This window comes from Lissotriton vulgaris, chromosome 1_1 (genome assembly GCF_964263255.1).
Source record: "Lissotriton vulgaris chromosome 1_1, aLisVul1.2, whole genome shotgun sequence".
In the NCBI taxonomy this organism is placed as follows: domain Eukaryota; kingdom Metazoa; phylum Chordata; class Amphibia; order Caudata; family Salamandridae; genus Lissotriton; species Lissotriton vulgaris.
Genome location: NC_141685.1, coordinates 902,560,847 through 902,579,249, shown reverse-complemented (window position 1 = coordinate 902,579,249; position 18,403 = coordinate 902,560,847).

The following is an 18,403-nucleotide window of genomic DNA, read 5'->3' as shown; positions in this document are numbered from 1 at the left end:
ACTCATAAGTAGCAAAGGACTAAATGCAACCAGGGAAAACGGGACACTATGCTTGACTTAGTAGAAATTAAATAGCTTTACCTGAGGGTTAGTTGGTCCTTTGCAAGCCAGGGACCCAGTCCTACTGCACCATCAGTAGGTATGCCACTGGTTCTCATCCTAGCATGCAGAGTCAGGTACAGTAAAGTCCTAGTAAGTCTGTGGGAACTCATAGGCCCTTATTGTGAATAGCCAAATAAATGTGACTGCTGCACAAACCCTCTGGTTATGCAGGGATTGGAATTACAAGTGACATGAACTTTATCATACACGGTAATTATTGGATGGGATACAGTTTGCATCCCCTGTTATATTTTGCCAGATAAAATTTTCATGGGAAAAATGCTGGTAATAATCGGACAATATAGACTTTGGGACCGGTCCATTGTTGAGGAACATATTGTATTAGGTGTTATTTATCGCGCATGATGAATTCCGACCTTTGCCGTGTTGGATCTCACTATTCTCTGGGCCATTTACAACAAGAGCATTAATGTGCACTATATCAGTCAGAAACTCTTCTTCAGAATAGCTCAATATTCTTTGGATTATATGATTTTTGAGGTCATGGGTAAAGGTTCACTCAGATACCATATCCCATTGCTCACTAAAATTGGACAGATATATTCTTGTGTGTTGTCGAAACGTGTTGCAATGAACCAAAGTGCACCTGAAGCGCATTCATTTTGAAACTGAAAGTGGTGAATCTTTCTTAGTTCACCTGGGCTTCATACCAATGTATTTTTGAATCAGTGTTGATCTTTCAAAACAAATATCATTAAATCCCTCTTTTCTATGTTGATGAAATGATGTCCTCCTGAAGTTGTACTGCAGGTTTTCAGCATTGTTATATGGAAATGCTTTTTTCCTTGGTGGAAATGTTTGGCTTACTTCACCACATGTGGTTGGTTGGTGCAGTTCTTGGGTCATGGCTACAGGGCAATATGTAGAAGTGGGCGATTGTCCATCTTTTATAAGACCACATGGGTAGGTCATTCGTGGACTGGATTCAGTGTCGTTGTGATACAAAATGCCTACATGGTGCAACTTTGGTTATTTACTCTATTTGCTTTATGCTGGGCTCTCTCAAAGTATGCACGAAGGACGCCATGTTTGACTATTTTCTGGCAGAGTGACCTTGGTTCTGTGAAGAAGAATTGGGGAAGTTGCATAGATATCGTACATGTGAATTATTGATGCTGGGACGGGGTGATCATTGTGATCATAGAAGGAAGTCCTTGGCTCCAGGCCTGTTTATGACAATTACGGGCAGTGTAGGTGCACATCATTGACATCAGACATGAAGCATGGTTCAGCAAAACCAGTGTGCTGGAAAACAATGAATGCAATGCCTGCAAGAGAGTGTTACAGAAAGTGCTTACTGCTCAACTCAGCCAGGCACTTTTAATTTTCCTCCAACATGGGACTACTTTGTCCCAGTGAGGCAAGTTGTTACAGTTGACATGGGGTTACAAGTTGGTATTTCGTAAACAATATTTAGAATGATATTTCAAATAGTGCTATACCAACAAAAATGTATGTCTAAGTACAACTAAAAGAAAATCACTTCAAGGATTAGAAGTATTTGTCTCACACTTGGACAGTTTTTGTGCTAATTTTCATTGCCCATCTGTGCACTGCAAGCCAGAGTCCCCAACTGTTGGATACAAATGGACAGAAGATGGCACATAATCTCCCAATATGTGGATGATACTCTGATTTACCTTTGCAAAAATGTGGATCATATCTGGTGTGCGATCACATGCCTGGAAGACTTAAACAGGATCTCAGGTCTCTAGATCAACTGAAAACAGTTGTGCTTCTTTCCCGTCACACATCTAACCAATGCTCAACATGCGGCATTGCCAACTGCTCCAATTTCTTGGCATTTTGACACCTTTAAATACCTGAGATTTCGTATTTATCACTCAGAGGGCGGCTTGATAGCTGGCAAAGTGGGATGGGTATTGACTGATATGAGGATCTCGACCATCTATTGGTCTAGGCTGCTAATGTTCTCATGGGATGCAGTGTAATCACCAAGATGCTGATGTTCCCCCCTTAAAGTATTTCTTTTCGTCTATACCTTTCAGCCTTTTTGGGAATTGCAATCTCAACTGATTGCACTAATGAATTTAGAGCACTGCTTGGCACAGGGTGGCCATCTCCAAACAATATACCCTGTTGACAAAGATGGGACTCAGAGCCTGAACTACCACTCCTACTACTTAACGGCCCAGCTGTAATGCCTTATACGCTGGCTGGGTGGAGACTACCTTCGTGAACTTGGTTACCAGTTCCCAACCTCAACTCCAATCTCTATACTGGAGTGGCTGATAGGACCGACACATATTCCACCCCGCCTAAATCAGAATGTACTACTTCCAGTGGCTCGCCTCAACAGTAAGTCGCTCTTTCAGCTGATGAAAGGATGTACCTCTTATATGCCATGAAGTTCCTCTTGTGATCTCAGGCTGTAAAGAGCTGAGCGCCATCCACGACACCCAATCCTGGAAAGATGCGGAACTTCACACATTGGGGGATCTCTTGCTGTGTGGGCTATTATGACCATTTGTAGACTCAACTGAAACTGAGTAGACTTAACGGAAACTGAGGGGCTGCCTGAAGTCAGTTTTCTCCTATACTCTGCATTGACGCCCCAGCGTTCACTGATCTGGAACAGAATGATTGATGCCCCTGAGAAGTTGCAGGTCCTGCAAACACTGTTGATGCATGGCAAAGCCAGGAAGGCGTTTCACACATCGTCGGCTTGTTTGGCTGTTGATTTCGTTTAATGTTTTATTTTCTATTGATGACGCTGGGATTCTCATACAGATTTTTTCTTACCAATCCTTTGAATCCCTGGCCGACTGAATCTCTTTAGTCTGCAAAGAAGTGTAAAGGGAAGTTCTCTATTTTCATAGTTATGACAGTTTTCCAAAGACCAAGTGCATCTCAATCCAAAAGACCACTGATTACGAAGTAAAGATTAAAGATTTTCTACAAAGCCAAAAACAACTGAACATACAAGCACCTCAGCAAGAGGTTCAAGAAATAAACTGGCACTAATACAAACATAATCCTACGCAGGAATGTCAGTCGACTTAGAATAAAGAGCAACATAAGTTCAAGAAGCATTAGGCAAGCAATAACAGTTCCCAGTGGAAGTCTCAACTGCATCTGCTCCAAAGGGAAAGAAAAGATTAGTCTATCCCTACACTAACTCTAAGGTGACATCCCTACTTAGCATATCTCCCAGGCAAGAGAAAAAGGTGTCAGCTGTGGAGGCTCCCTAAGAAGCACATCCACTTTTTCCAGGTAAGTAGCCCAAGTTACCGAGCTCGTTCTAAGATGCTCCTTAATTTCTCCTGCCTTGTTCCCACTAGTAAGTAAGTAAAAGTTTTATTGTTTCTGATTAATTAAAACCATTGCAAAAATATATCTGGATGCGCATTTCATCAATAATGTTTTTTTTTAAAGAGAAATCTTAATTGTGAAGTAAATACAATAGTTGTAAAATGAGGGCTTGAGAAGTGTCCATAATTCATTACTTTTTTGAACCGCCAACGTCTTAGTTGGATAGTTTGAGCACCACTAATTTCAAAATTTTTATCAACATCCCATTTAATAGCAGAAGTCTTGGATCAAAGCATGCAAGGACTGCTTGTCTCCGTGTGCGTATTCTGTATCCATTAAAAGTTGTTTTTAAGAGAGCTACTCTTTCCTCTTTTAGCTCCGAACAGGAGCATAGCAAACGTTCGATATCTTCTTTCCTTGCACCGCTTAACCTACATATTGTCCCACAGTTCCTTCTCAGCCATTGTTGTAGATGGGGTATGGCTGGTAGAATACCTAGCCTGTGTTTTAGGAAGGCTTCTTTTGATTTCCTGCAATACCCTAGTCCAAAGTAAGCCTGTAACCCGGGTGATTTATATGTGCCCAGTATCATCCAGGCGTTGCAAAGGTGGCTTTATTTTCTATATAAATAAAAATGAAAGTATGTCTGTTTGTCCTTTATGCATTACTACACCATTCATCCGATCGCCATGAAACTTTGGGAAGGTGTTGAGTACACTCCGGCAAAGGTTTCTGGCAAAAGAAAAAATTGTTAAAAGTTGTTGAGTACACTCCCGTGAAGGTTTCTAGCAAAAAAAAAAAAAAAGAAACATTTGTTAAATATGGGCCCTCCGGCTCCCCCGGGCCCTCATAATCTTTTCAATACTGGACGTTTACAGTTTACGGTGCGGCTCGCTTTTGCAACGACCATCAACAAAGCACAAGGACAATCGCTGCAAGTGTGTTGCCTAGATTTGTACAATCCGTGCTTCTCACATCGGCAACTGTTTATGGCCAGCTCACGCGTCGGAAAACCTTATGATTTATTCGTGTACACACCAGACGGAAAAACAAAAAATACTGTGTATCCACAAGCACTCGAATAAATAAACAGAATTAAAACAACACTTTAAAATGTTTTTCATAATAAAATGAATAAGTTTCAGTAAAAATGACACAATGTAAATTGAATGTTATCATAACAAGTTTCCTTAAATTTCCTTTCTTCTGAGATTGCAGCAACGTGCAACGGGTAACCTAGTACTCTATAAAAGAGAGTCTCTTTATGCCCTTGTTTACTGCATGCTTAAATTGTACGTGCGGTAGTGGAGTTTCTCATAGTTCTTTTAGTCCTGTAATAGCCAGTGACTCCTTTAAGTATTTTTTTGCCGGTGCGATGGAGCTGCTACACGAATCTTGCCAAAGCTGATGGTTCAGTGTGTTCTCAGGTGAATTCTTTATTTTGTACCAACACTTAATATACAATCCTCTCCTTGCTAGCAGTTGTTTTGTTAGTCCAAATTCTAACCGGATCTGGGCTAGTGAGGTGTAAGATGGTAAATTTAAGAAGACTCTGTACGCCTTTGAAATGATAGTGTCCAGCTATTTCGCATCTGTGCTCCTTAGTGCTTCGCTGCCATAGGTAATGGATGACTGAATTTTAACTTTGGCAACACGAAGCAATGGTAGAAAAGTGGGTCCGGTAAGTTTGGTTTTAAGTTGTCTAAGTGTTGTCGCAATCAGCATGCCTTTCCTCTTTGTGGCCTCAAGGTGATTTGAGAAACAACCTCCCCTGTCAACTATAACGGCAAGATATTTATATTCGAAGCAGTTCGCAATTGCCTTTGTTCGAAGGAACCAAGAGTGGGACTTTTTATTCCCGGTTATTGACAGTACTTTAGTTTTGTCAATGTTTACTTCGAGAAGGTTCTCTTCAGCATATCCATGCAGTGTGTTGATGAGATGTTGTAGTCCTACTTTGGTATGACTAACCAGGAACGCATAGGATATGCTAGGCAAGGCTTGACCCCCTAGTCGGGGGCGTGCACGTTGCAGGCTTCTAGAGCAGGTGGCAGGTCGGCTGTGAATAAGTTAAAAAGGGTTGGCACTAAAACGCACCCCTGCTTGAGGCCTTTTGTTGTTGGTATACGCCTCGAGAAATGGGTACCGTTCCCAAGCTTCACCTGAATCCATGTGTTGGAATGCAGTTTGATCAAGAGGTTTAAAAGAGGAGCGGGGATCCCCCAAAGAGCTAATTTTCTCCAAAGATTGGCTCGATTGACATTGTCGAAAGCCACTTTGAAGTCCACAAAGCAAAAATTAAGGGTTTATTTGGTCAGTTTAGCTTTGTCAATAAGTAGTGATATTTCAAGGAGGTTTGTTGTGGTTCCAGCGTCTCTGCAAAATCCTGTTTGGCTGGGTGGAATTATATTATACTTAGTTGCCCATTGGCGCAGCTGTATCAATAGAAGCCCAGCAAAGTATTTCGCCTCAATGTCCAGAAAGGCAATCAGGCGGTAAATTTTTGGTAGGGTTCTATCCCCTGCTTTGTATATTAGTGATATAATAGAGCCCTTCCATGATGCTGGGAGGCACCCGGAATGGCTGACCGACATGAGAAGTGGGGTTAGAGATTCTGCCCAGGGTTCCGGATCATATTTGAAGAGGGCTGGGGGAATTCCATTTGGCCCTGGTACTCCGTCTTTCCTCCCTTTTGAAATTAGTTTTCTGATCGTAACAGCGTTGATTTCAATTGCTGCGTTTTCATATGGTTTTACTGTTTGCGAAGGATAGGTCTCCTGGACATCCTGGAGCGTGTTTGTTCCAACAGCCTGTTGGTTGAAGTGAGTGTCTAGAAAGGATTCCCAGGAATTGTCTGTTATATATGATGTTAGTCCACCCTGTTTTGGATTTAAAAATGTGTTCAGTGTGGACCAGAATCGTGCACTATTGTTTCCCTTAGAGTCGTGATGAAAATTAGCCCAAAAGTCCTCTTCTTTGGTTCTTTTGATCTCACACTTAAGTTTGTTAAGATCAGCCTGGTGCTGGTGAAGCTTTTGGAGAAGACCGTTTCCCCCTGGGCATGTTCTCAGCAACCTTAATAGTTTATATATCGTTTTTTTGTAGTGTTTCAGTGCCGATTTCTGGGTGCTTGAAATCTTCCCTGTGACCGTGAGGCCAAAAGACGGGAGGTGCTGTACTGTAGTTGAATATGAATTTGCAAATGCGGCCGTAAGGTTTCCCATAGAATAATTGGGTTGCCCATGGGATAATTCAAGCTGTTCAGTTGTAATTTTGCTGCTAGAAGTACCTCCCTGGTATTTGCAACAGAAGACTTAATTCTTTTGAGATTTATGGTATGACATGCATGGGATCCTGTTGGATTAAGAGGAGTTAAATCTGGAGAGGCAAGAATGGAAACTTCCTGGGGCCAATGGTCACTGTCCCCTTTGTCTCCTAGGCTAAAGCCTAGTATGTGGTGAAAGATTGGAAGGGACACTAGCGTATAGTCTCTTGTGAAGGTTGCGTTGACTGAGTGGAATGAAGCGGCAGATGGCGAGTCATCAGCAAATATTCCATTTAGAACCCTCAGGCCGATATGCTCCAGGTCTTCTAACAGCTCTTTCCCCAGCTTTGGAGTCCTTCCCTGGCGACTAAAGGATTTGGTTGGAATATTCCAATAGAAAGACTGGGCCTGAATATCCTTATTTGTGGAAGAGCCTAGAATATGTTGGTTGAAGTCCCCAGACAGAATGAAATTAGAGGGGATGTGCATAGTCATTAATTGATGCAGATGGCCCATTAGAGATTTCAACTCCTGTTTCTTCTTTTTTGGATTGATATAGATGTTAGTCAACAGCACCTCTTCTTTTTCCCCCGCTAAGGTTTAGTTTGATATTAACAGTATTTATAGCCGGAGAGTGGGAAGTTAATTCTTGAGTGCTGTTGATTTGTATGATTTCGATATAGGTAGCTAGACCACCCGCTAGCCGACCGAATTTCCTTTTCCTTATTGCTGGAGAATGAAAACAGGTGTAGCCTTCTATATGCACAGGCTCCTCAAGCCATGTTTCCTGCAATAGAATAATGTCAAATGATTTTACGTATTGAAGGAATTCGGTATCTGCAGCCTTGTTTTGCCCGTTTAGGTTCCATGAGCACAATTTCAGTAGCGGAATGTCCAGGTTCAAACCCACCCTCGTTTGGTTGCCCTGTCATTGTGGGTAACTCAAGGTATTGATCGTTCTGAATGGCCGGAGATAATCTGGGTTGTATGAATTAGAAGCCATTATGCTCTTTTGGGTGTTCAATGTCTGAGTTTTTGGTGGTGATCGTCCCAGGGGGCCCCTGAGTACTGACGTGGTCTTGGAGTTTTTCTCAGTTGGTCCGTCTGGTGGTCTCTCAAGCAGGGGGAACCGATATCTTGCGTTGTTGTGTAGGACAGATTGGATCCCCCATGATATGGGGGGGGTTTGCTCCTGCAGGATTTTATTTGCAGTTTTAGACGACCTCCAGGTTGCTTTTGTAGCTTCCAAGTCCTGTGTTTTGTCAACTTTTATGAATTCTACTGAGAGTAGGTCAGTTGAGCATAGATCGTTTAAAATTGGTATAGTGCAGAGGAGTCAAAGTAAGTTCCCTTTGTTCAAGATGTCGAATGGACCCTTTGATTCATATTCTGGGATAAATAAAATAATGGTGGAATTCCTAGTTTGGTCTACCGGCTGAACTGTTGGATACTTGCCCCCCCAGTTGGATTCCTCTATTATTAGTGATGGACTGTTGTGAGAATCCATTAGAAGCATCAGAAATAGGAAATTCTCAAGGCTTGAAAGCTGTGGGAGCTTTAGAATCGCCATCTATATAGGGATGTAGTTGGACCTGAAAACCCGAGAGTCCAGTTATCTTCGGTTCTTTGCACAATGGTTGAGGCGGATAGATGGTGGTCATAGATTCCGGTACCAGGTTGGGGCAGTGCGTAAGTGGTGCCTCCCTTAACTCTTTTGACAAAGGTTGTCTGAGGGGACTGGCGTCCTTCCCCTTACTAGTTCCACTATGGTCCATAATACTTTGGGTGCCAGTTTGGCTGCTGGACTGGGCCCTGCCAGCCTACAATGTTGGAACCTCTTTGGTTGCTACCATGTAATCCCGTGTGTGGGTTTGCTGGACACAGTGGAAGTTTGTTCTGTACCTGTATGAAGTGCTGTAGTAGGTTCAGATTCTAGTGACTGCTGTCTGGTTTCAATCCTAAATAGGGGATAAACCTCAGAAGGATTTGAGGTTGATATTTTATTGCGACCTTTCCTTCTTTGTTGACGGCGACGCTGAGGATTCTGAGTTGGATTTTGATCCTTGGAAAGTGGAGGGGAGCATTTGGGCGAATAGCCCACTGGAAGGGCCGGTATGATTTTGTCCACGGTGTTAGCTGTGGTAGGTTCCCCCTTTGAAAGGTCGAGACTGGCTGTTATGCAGGCATTGGTATAAGTCCCTTTTATGAGGGCCCTTTAAGAGACCTTCTATCAAGGTGGATACTATTTCCGGGAGTGACGATAGTTTGTTGATGATTGGGCCGCAACTACAGATCAGCTTTGCTTCCTGCTGAGCTCTGCCGATTAAAAGGTTTAGTTGGCCAAGTTTCTCGTCGATTCGCCCCACAAAGAAGGGCCAAGGTATCGAGTAAGGTCAACTGTAGGTCCATTTTGTCAGACTGGTAGTGAAGGGCATCGACTATTCGTTGCATTGTATTTAAGAGAATATCACAAGTGTTCGACGCATTCGATACTTGAGTCCCGGATTGGGTCCCTGATTGATTTAAGGGACCAGTGGATGTAGAAGAAGCCTTTGTCGAGTTGTTGAATTAGAGAGGATTACCTCCTGATCAGAGACCTGATTGGCGCACTGATATTTGTTGGGTTCAACCATGGACACAGATTGTTTGTTATGTTATGTTATGTTATGTTAAACAAATTTATAAGGCGCAACTAACACCATTAGGTTTCTTGGCGCCAGGGTGACCAGTGTGTAGGAAGCGATTAAATCCGCCCATTCCTGTGATCCAAAGTAAGTGAGGTTAACAGGGCCGTCACACCCTGAGTCATGTGCGTTTTCTGCGGCCTCTTTCGGATACTCAGAGAAGCACCTTTCCTCTGCGTTTACTTCGATAGGCAGTTGGCTAGTTTTGAAGCCATTCGGATGGTGGGGGGAGACGTTGATGGTCTTTAAGAGGTTGTTTAAATTGTATCCACTAAGGTCCTCTTGCTCTCGATTGAGATCCTTGCCACTGCTTGTCACAAAGCTATGTGAGGGTTGTCTTTCCTTCCGATTGTATGGGGTAAATGAGACAGTAGTAAACTTGGGAGAAGGCAAAGAACCAGAGGGGGACTGCTCCCCCTCGCCTTCTTTTTCAAGGGTGACTGGGCTGCTGGTGCCTCTGTTGCTGGATTCCACTTTTTCTGCTTTTCCATGTGCGGGGAGCAGGACATAGGTAGAGGCATATTGTTGGTGCCAGGGGCTTGACCCAAAGATTGTGTTACTAACGATTCCTCAGGGGATAGTGGAAGTATGGGATCCTGAAGGCCCAACATTTTTCCACCAGATGAAAAAGTGGATGAAGGTGGGTTCTTTAGGAGTTGAAATTTAGAAGTAATTTTTGATTGGCGAAGCTAGGGATGGTGGACTCCAACCTGAAGAGCTGGGTCACTACATGTCCTGGCTTCATCTGGAGACGTATCCAAGCTCACACAAGCTGGTTTAGTTTTCCGTTTTGTTTCCGTTTTGTTTGACCTTGGACTTGGTCACGGGCTGGCCCGTTTTCCTGCCGGACCTCATAGCTGGATATACTCCAAGGGGTTTTAAAAGTGTCTGCTCTGGATCACGCCTACCCTTGAGCCCCCACCCAGAGCCTGACTTCGTAGGGCCCTGTGGGGTTCAGAGGTTTAGGCGGTCTAGGAGCCTTGTAGGGGAAACACAGAACACAGAGAACCCGATAGAACCACAGCTGAAGAATTAAAAACTTTAAGACTTTTGGGGCTCCGGGGCTGTTCTAGCACGGCTGAGTGGTGGCAGGAGTCGTAAGGGAACAGCATGCGGAGAGGGGAAAAGTCAGCGACTCACCTCCTCCAGCCGCTCCTGGAGTGGTAGCTCAAGCCCATGGAGCTGGAAGCCTTCTCAGGTCCCAAGGCAAGAAGGCTCACCGACACCGCAACAGTCTGTGGTCAGCGGTCTGCTCTCTCTATACAAAATTGCATGATCCGTCGATAGGATCAATAGTCAGTAATCCAAGTGAGGGTGTTGGAAGGGCTTCAGTGAGAGCCAGCAAAGTTGTTTCTTCACCTAGCCATTGGGAGGCTCCAGTGTTCTCCGCCATGCCGCAAAGCCCTCGGTCACCGGGAACCGGGAGCCGGGAGCAGCGGGAGCCACGGGAGGCCCAGTCTCACCGCCTCTGCCTCCTCCTCTGTCGAGGAGCGAAGACCGCAGAAGCCACGGGAAGCCGTGGGGAAACTGCAAGGGCACCCACAAGACTCGCCACCTCCACCTCCGCCGAGCTGAGCCGCAGTCACGGTCACGGAGAGCCGCACGAAATCCACGCAAGGCCCGCAAAGTCAGTCAAACCCAAGCAGCGGGGTGAAGCTGGGCAAAGCTGGGCGGTAGCGGTGCGGCGTCCTCCCTTCACTGAATTGCTGACTCGCGCCTCCTGGCAATCTGCAAAGCCTGGTTCTCACTAAGATACCGGTCTAACTGCATTTCCAATTGGACTGCCTTAGACAGGACTCAGACCAACTCTCTCCACGACTACCTGCAACTACGCCTGCGACTACAACTGCAATTGACTCTCCTCCCTCGGGGCACTTCCCTAATACAATATCCCAAAACAGTAGGCACGCCCATGGCACACCTACTTCAGGCAGGTGCAGCCCCTCGTACTTTTCCAGCACAAATCCATCTTCTTATTTATTTATTTATTTTTTTATTTAGGAGATTTGTAGAGCGCATGGCTGCCCGGGAGCGTCCCAGCGCTGACATAATCCACCAAGTTCTCAAAAGGATGGGCCGGGGGGTGGCATGGATCAGGGGAACAGCCATGTCTTCAGGGATTTACGGAATGATATGAGATTGGGTTGGGCCCGGAGGGCTGGTGGAAGAGTGTTCCACATCTTGGATGCCAGGTAGGAGAATTGCCGATCTCCAAAACGTGATTTTTTGGTTTTGGGTATTTTAGTCAGGTGGGCATTAGTAGAGCGTAGGGTTCTGGTTGTTGTGTGGGGAGTTATGAGATTTTTCAGAACCGGGGGACCTTTTCCGTGCAGGATTTTGTGGGTTAAGCACATAGCCTTGAAGTGCACTCTTTGTTCCACCGGGAGCCAATGAAGTTCATTGAGTGCGGGCTTGGCAGAGCAGCGCTTTTTGGTGCCAGTAAGAATTCGTGCCGCCGCATTTTGCACCACCTGGAGTTTAGAGATGACTTTTTTTGGGGATCCAAGGTATAAGGCATTTCCGTAGTCCAATCTGGACAGTATGAGGCCCTGGATGACCAGTTTTCTGGACTGGAAAGGAAGGATAGGGAGGATTTTGCGAATAGACCAAAAACTCTTCCAAAAACCGTTGCTGTATCCTTGGGTCCCAGGCACCTTCTCCGCCAAATGTTGCAGTTTTGCATACCAGTAGACTCCCTTCGTTCTCACTCCTACCAACCTAACTCCTACAACAATGGATTATTCTACCTAACGAGCTACATGGCCTTGCACCTGCAAGAGAAATGCATGAGAAACAATCCTGTGCACGCTCTAAGTTACATTTCGAAATCCAACTGCAAACAGGAGCCTTTTCCCAAGGAAACATTCAACCCTGCCTTTCTAGTTATGCTAAGAAAACTACAGTTAGGCCTCTGCTGGCAATTTCATGTCTCAGGCCTTTACACTTTCAAATGCATTTCTAATACAACATAAGCATTACATTTAAACCATTCTAAAGCAATATTTCATTACATTTCTAAACATTATTCTTTTTCATGTTAAATCATCACGCATTTCTTTAATAGGCAACCTATATGTGCAACTTTTAATATGGCACGTTCAATCTAATGCAACATCTTAAACACGAAGCAATCATTTCTACATTACTTAAGGCATATTCTTGAATATGGCACTAAATTAGTTGTTTATACAATGTAAACACACATTTACATATTGCACTGATCCCCGGCCTAGTACTACATTATAAAATCCCACGATAACATAGTCCTCTAAATATTTGGTTGCTGATTACTTTGGAATATGGTGCACCCCTACAATTTTCAAAATAACATGGCGCTCTATCAGTCCCCCCTTTGATGACCTGTGTCATCACAAACTACCTCATCCTTGGGGAAAGAACCGACTTAAATAGAACTTGTTGCCACTCTTCCTCTCCTCAGCATTTCCATGTTTTTCAGATTCTGGTATTGACTGTCCTGCAGCCTTTCCATTCTTCTCTCTTGCACTCTCAGCGATCTCACCAATCTGCTAGACTTATACCACTTTTAAGCTCTTATAAACCCCACAATCCAATCACACATGCCACAACTATGCTAAGAGGTTTCAACACGTAGCCAAGTAACCCTTTTCCAAGGTTCGCAAGCCAACTCCTCACTTTACCAAAACCTTTACCAACTTTTTCCCACACAGTTTCTTCAGTCAAATCCTCAAACTCATAGTGAATGGCAGTGATGCTACTTATATATTTTTCCAGATCTTTGCCGTTGTCTGGTATATAAGTACAGCTTTTTTGAACCTTCAAAAGTTTACAGAATCCTCCCTCTTTTGCCAGAAGGACGTCTAAAGCAAGACGATTTTGCGAAACCATCCTCCTTATTGATAACATCTCTCCTTCAACCAGCACCAATGATTTAACTGTATTCATTGACAATTTGTCCACAACAGTTGCCAACCTTCTAATCTTCACATCATTCAAAATCACTCCCAAAGTTGGTATCATTGCTCCAAAAATTTCTCCAACCACAGCTGCTGCACTTTCACCTCGGTTCACTCTTACATGTTGTCCTCCTACTAGGAGCTCAAAATCTTCTGTATGATAAATCTTGGGAAAAAATTATCGCTAAATAACACATACCATACCATTTCTCAGGCAGTCGCACAAACGCATTCTTCCTACAAACAAAATACACCATTGGGATTATCTGCGCTACACTTTGCAAGAAGTCCTTTGAATAATACTCTAATGTAAAAGTTTTCTCACATATGGTCTGTCCCACATACACATTCTCGTAATATGTCTGTGGACGGCTTATGCACAACTTCCTCTTCTGCACTTCATCTAGGGCTATCGGACCATAACTTCCCTTCGACTTGTGCAACTTCTCTTCATTGGTCCAGTCTACTCTACCTTGTCCTGAGTCTCGCAACTGCTTTTGTTTCCTGTATCTATCTTTTACTTGATGTAGAATTTTTTTTTCTGTATCTGACAACAGGCACATCAGATTATGGCGATGAGCATAAGCTGTATCCAACTCCTGAGTCGGAATGAAATACGTTCTGAGTCTATCTTCTGATTTGTAATAACCATACTTATTCAAATGCTTATTAGCTGGCACTTCAGGAAGAACTGCATCATAATTTGAAAAGAAATACTAAAAATGTTTTCGTCCATAGAGAATGCTAAGCAGCAAACTACATGTACTGCCATGTGTCCATGGGGGATGATGGTATCTGATACCCTCTTCCACTGAAGCTGGCAACTGCATACACTCATAGCAATCTTTCACATCCATCGCATCAATATACTCATACAACAACTTTGCATACGCATTAAGCTTAAAGTTACCTCTAGACAAATCTGCATGTAACCTACGACTCTCCTCTAGCAGCAAAGCTCTTCCGTTTCCTATTTTGACCTGTTCTTTGCTAGGAGTAGTAGGTATAGGGGTTCCCTCTACCTCCACTGCCTGCTCATGTGGTGCTAAATATGAAACTGCGACTACAAGAATTATGAAGAATATCACTCCTCCTACAAGTGTGCCTACTATGCACCTAGCCCTACGGTTTGGGTTTCCAGCCTCCATGGTCTCAGAAAGATTTTCAGCTTCTTGGTTCAAAATAAACGCTCAAGAGTCTCTTTTCTCCTTCTTCAGATGTTTGTGAACCAACTCGAACTGCACCTCAGAAAGCTGGAAGCCCCCTTTTTGTTTCAGTTCTTTATTTACAGCAAGCACAAGACAAACTTAACCCTTCTCCACCCTCTTAATTCTTGAGCGCTGTGGATTTTTATGATTTCGATATAGGTAGCTAGACCACCCGCTAGCCGACCGAATTTACTTTTCCTTATTGCTGGAGAATGAAAACAGGTGTAGCCTTCTATATGCACAGGCTCCTCAAGCCATGTTTCCTGCAATAGAAAAATGTCAAATGATTTTACGTATTAAAGGAATTCGGTATCTGCAGCCTTGTTATGCCCGTTTAGGTTCCATGAGCACAATTTCAGTAACGGAATGTCCAGGTTCAAACCCACCCACCCTCGTTTGGTTGCCCTGTCATTGTGGGTAACTCAAGGTATTGATCGTTCTGAATGGCCGGAGATAATCTGGGTTGTATGAATTAGAAGCCATTATGCTCTTTTGGGTGTTCAATGCCTGAGTTTTTGGTGGTGATCGTCCCAGGGGGCCCCTGAGTACTGAGGTGGTCTTGGAGTTTTTCTCAGTTGGTCCGTCTGGTGGTCTCTCAAGCAGGAGGAACCGATATCCTGCGTTGTTGTGTAGGACAGATTGGATCCCCCATGATATGAGGGGGGTTTGCTCCTCCAGGATTTTGTTTGCAGTTTTAGACGACCTCTAGGTTGCTTTTGTAGCTTCCAAGTCCTGTGTTTTGTCGACTTTTATGAATTCTACTGAGAAGAGGTCAGCTGAGCATAGATCGTTTAAAATTGGTATAGTGCTGAGGAGTCAAAGTAAGTTCCCTTTGTTCAAGATGTCGAATGGACCCTTTGATTCATATTCTGGGGTAAATAAAATAAGGGTGGAATTCCTAGTTTGGTCTACCGGCTGAACTGTTGGATACTTGCCCCCCCAGTTGGATTCCTCTATTATTAGTGATGGACTGTTGTGAGGATCCATTAGAAGCATCAGGAATAGGAAATTCTCAAGGCTTGAAAGCTGTGGGAGCTTTAGAATCGCCATCTATATAGGGATGAGGTTGGACCTGAAAATCCGAGAGTCCAGTTATCTTCAGTTCTTTGCCCAATGGTTGAGGCAGATAGAGGGTGGTCATAGATTCCGGTACCAGGTTGGGGCAGTGCGTAAGTGGTGCCTCCCGTAACTCTTTTGACAAAGGTTGTCTGAGGGGACTGGCGTCCTTCCCCTTACTAGTTCCACTATGGTCCATAATACTTTGGGTGCCAGTTTGGCTGCTGGACTGGGCCCTGCCAGCCTCCAATGTTGGAACCTCTTTGGTTGCTACTATGTAACCCCGTGTGTGGGTTTGCTGGACACAGTGGAAGTTTGTTCTGTACCTGTATGAAGTGCTGTGATAGGTTCAGATTCTAGTGACTGCTGTCTGGTTTCAATCCTAAATAGGGGATAAACCTCAGAAGGATTTGAGGTTGATATTTTATTGTGACCTTTCCTTCTTTGTTGACGGCGACGCTTAGGATTCTGAGTTGGATTTTGATCCTTGGAAAGTGGAGGGGAGCATTTGGGTGAATAGCCCACTGGAAGGGCCGGTATGATTTTGTCCACGGTGTTAGCTGTGGTAGGTTCCCTCTTTGAAAGGTCGAGTCTGGCTGTTATGCAGGGATTGGTATAAGTCCCTTTTATGAGGGCCCTTTAACAGGCCTTCTATCAAGGTGGATACTATTTCCGGGAGTGACGATAGTTTGTTGATGATTGGGCCGCAACTACAGATCAGCTTTGCCTCCTGCTGAGCTTGCCGATTAAAAGGTTTAGTAGGCCAAGTTTCTCGTCGATTCGCCCCAAAAAAAGGGCCAAGGTATCGAGTAAGTTCAACTGTAGGTCCATTTTGTCAGACTGGTAGTGAAGGGCATCGACTATTCGTTGCATTGCATTTAAGAGAATATCACAAGTGTTCAACGCATTCGATACTTGAGTCCCGGATGGGGTCCCCGATTGATTTAAGGGACCGGTGGATGTAGAAGAAGCCTTTGTCGAGTTTTGAATTAGAGAGGATTACCTCCTGATCAGAGACCTGATTGGCGCACTGATTTTTGTTGGTTTCAACTATGGACACAGATTGTTTAACCGGGGTGACCAGGGTGTAGGAAGCGATTAAATCCGCCCATTCCTGTGATCCCAAGTAAGTTAGGTTAACAGGGCCGTCACACCCTGAGTCATGTGCGTTTTCTGCGGCCTCTTTCGGATACTCAGAGAAGCACTTTTCCTCTGCGTTTCCTTCGATAGGCGGTTGGCTAGTCTTGAAGCCATTCGGATGGTGGGGGGAGACGTTGATGGTCTTTAAGAGGTCGTTTAAATTGCATCCACTAAGGTCCTCTTGCTCTCGATTGAGATCCTTGCCACTGCTTGTCACAAAGCTAAGTGAGGGTTGTCTTTCCTTCCGATTGTATGGGGTAATTGAGACAGTAGTAAACTTGGCAGAAGGCAAAGAACCGGAGGGGGACTGCTCCCCCTCGCCTTCTTTTTCAAGGGCGACTGGGCTGCTGGTGCCTCTGTTGCTGGATTCCACTTTTTCTGCTTTTCCATGTGCGGGTGAGCAGGACATAGGTAGAGGCATGTTGTTGGTGTCGGGGGCTTGACCCAAAGATTGTATTACTAACGATTCCTCAGGGGATAGTGGAAGTATGGGATCCTGAAGGCCCAACATTTTTCCACCAGATGAAAAAATGGATGAAGGTGGGTTCTTTAGGAGTTGAAATTTTGAAGTAATTTTTGGTTGGCGAAGATAGGGATGGTGGACTCCAACCTGAAGAGCTGGGTCACTACATGTCCTGGCTTCATCTGGAGACGTATACAAGCTCACACAAGCTGGTTTAGTGTTTCCGTTTTGTTTGACCTCGGACTTGGTCACGGGCTGGCCCCTTTTCCTGCCGGACCTCATAGCTGGATATACTCCAAGGGGTTTTAAAAGTGTCTGCTGTGGATCACGCCTACCTTCGAGCCCCCACCCAGAGCCTGACTTCGTAGGGCCCTGTGGGGTTCAGAGGTTTGGGAGGTCTAGGAGCCTTGTAGGGGAAACACAGAACACAGAGAACCCCACAGAACCACAGCTGAAGAATTAAAAACTTTAAGACTTTTGGGGCTCTGGGGCTGATCTAGCACGGCTGAGTGGTGGCAGGAGTCGTAAGGGAACAGCCTGCGGAGAGCGGAAAAGTCAGCGACTCACCTCCTCCAGCCGCTCACGGAGTGGTAGCTCAAGCCCATGGAGCTGGAAGCCTCCTCAGAACCCAAGGCAAGAAGGCTCACCGACATTGCAACAGTCTGCAACAGTCTGTGGTCAGCGGTCTGCTCTCTGTATACAAAATTGCACGATCCGTCAATAGGATCAATAGTCAGTAATCCAAGTGAGGGTGTTGGAAGGGCTTCAGTGAGAGCCAGCAAAGTTGTTTCTTCACCTAGGCATTGGTGGGCTCCAGTGTTCTCCGCCGTGCCGCAAAGACCTCTGCCACCGGGAGCCGGGAGCAGCGGGAGCCACGGGAGGCCCAGTCTCACCGCCTCTGCCTAGGAGCGAAGACCGCGGAAGCCACGGGAAGCCGTGGAGAAACTGCAAGGGGACCCACAAGACTCGTCACCTCCACCTCCGCCGAGCCGCAGTCGCGGTCACGGAGAGCCACGCGAAATCCTGGCAAGGCCCGCAAAGTCAGTCAAACCCAAGCAGCGGGGTGAAGCTGGGTGAAGCTGGGCGGTAGCGGTGCGGTGTCCTCCCTTCACTGAATTGCTCACTCACGCCTCCGGGCAATCTGCAAAGCCTGGTTCTCACTAAGATACCGGTCTAACTGCATCTCCAATTGGACTGCCTTAGACAGGACTCAGACCTACTCTCTCCACGACTACCTGCAACTACGCCTGCGACTA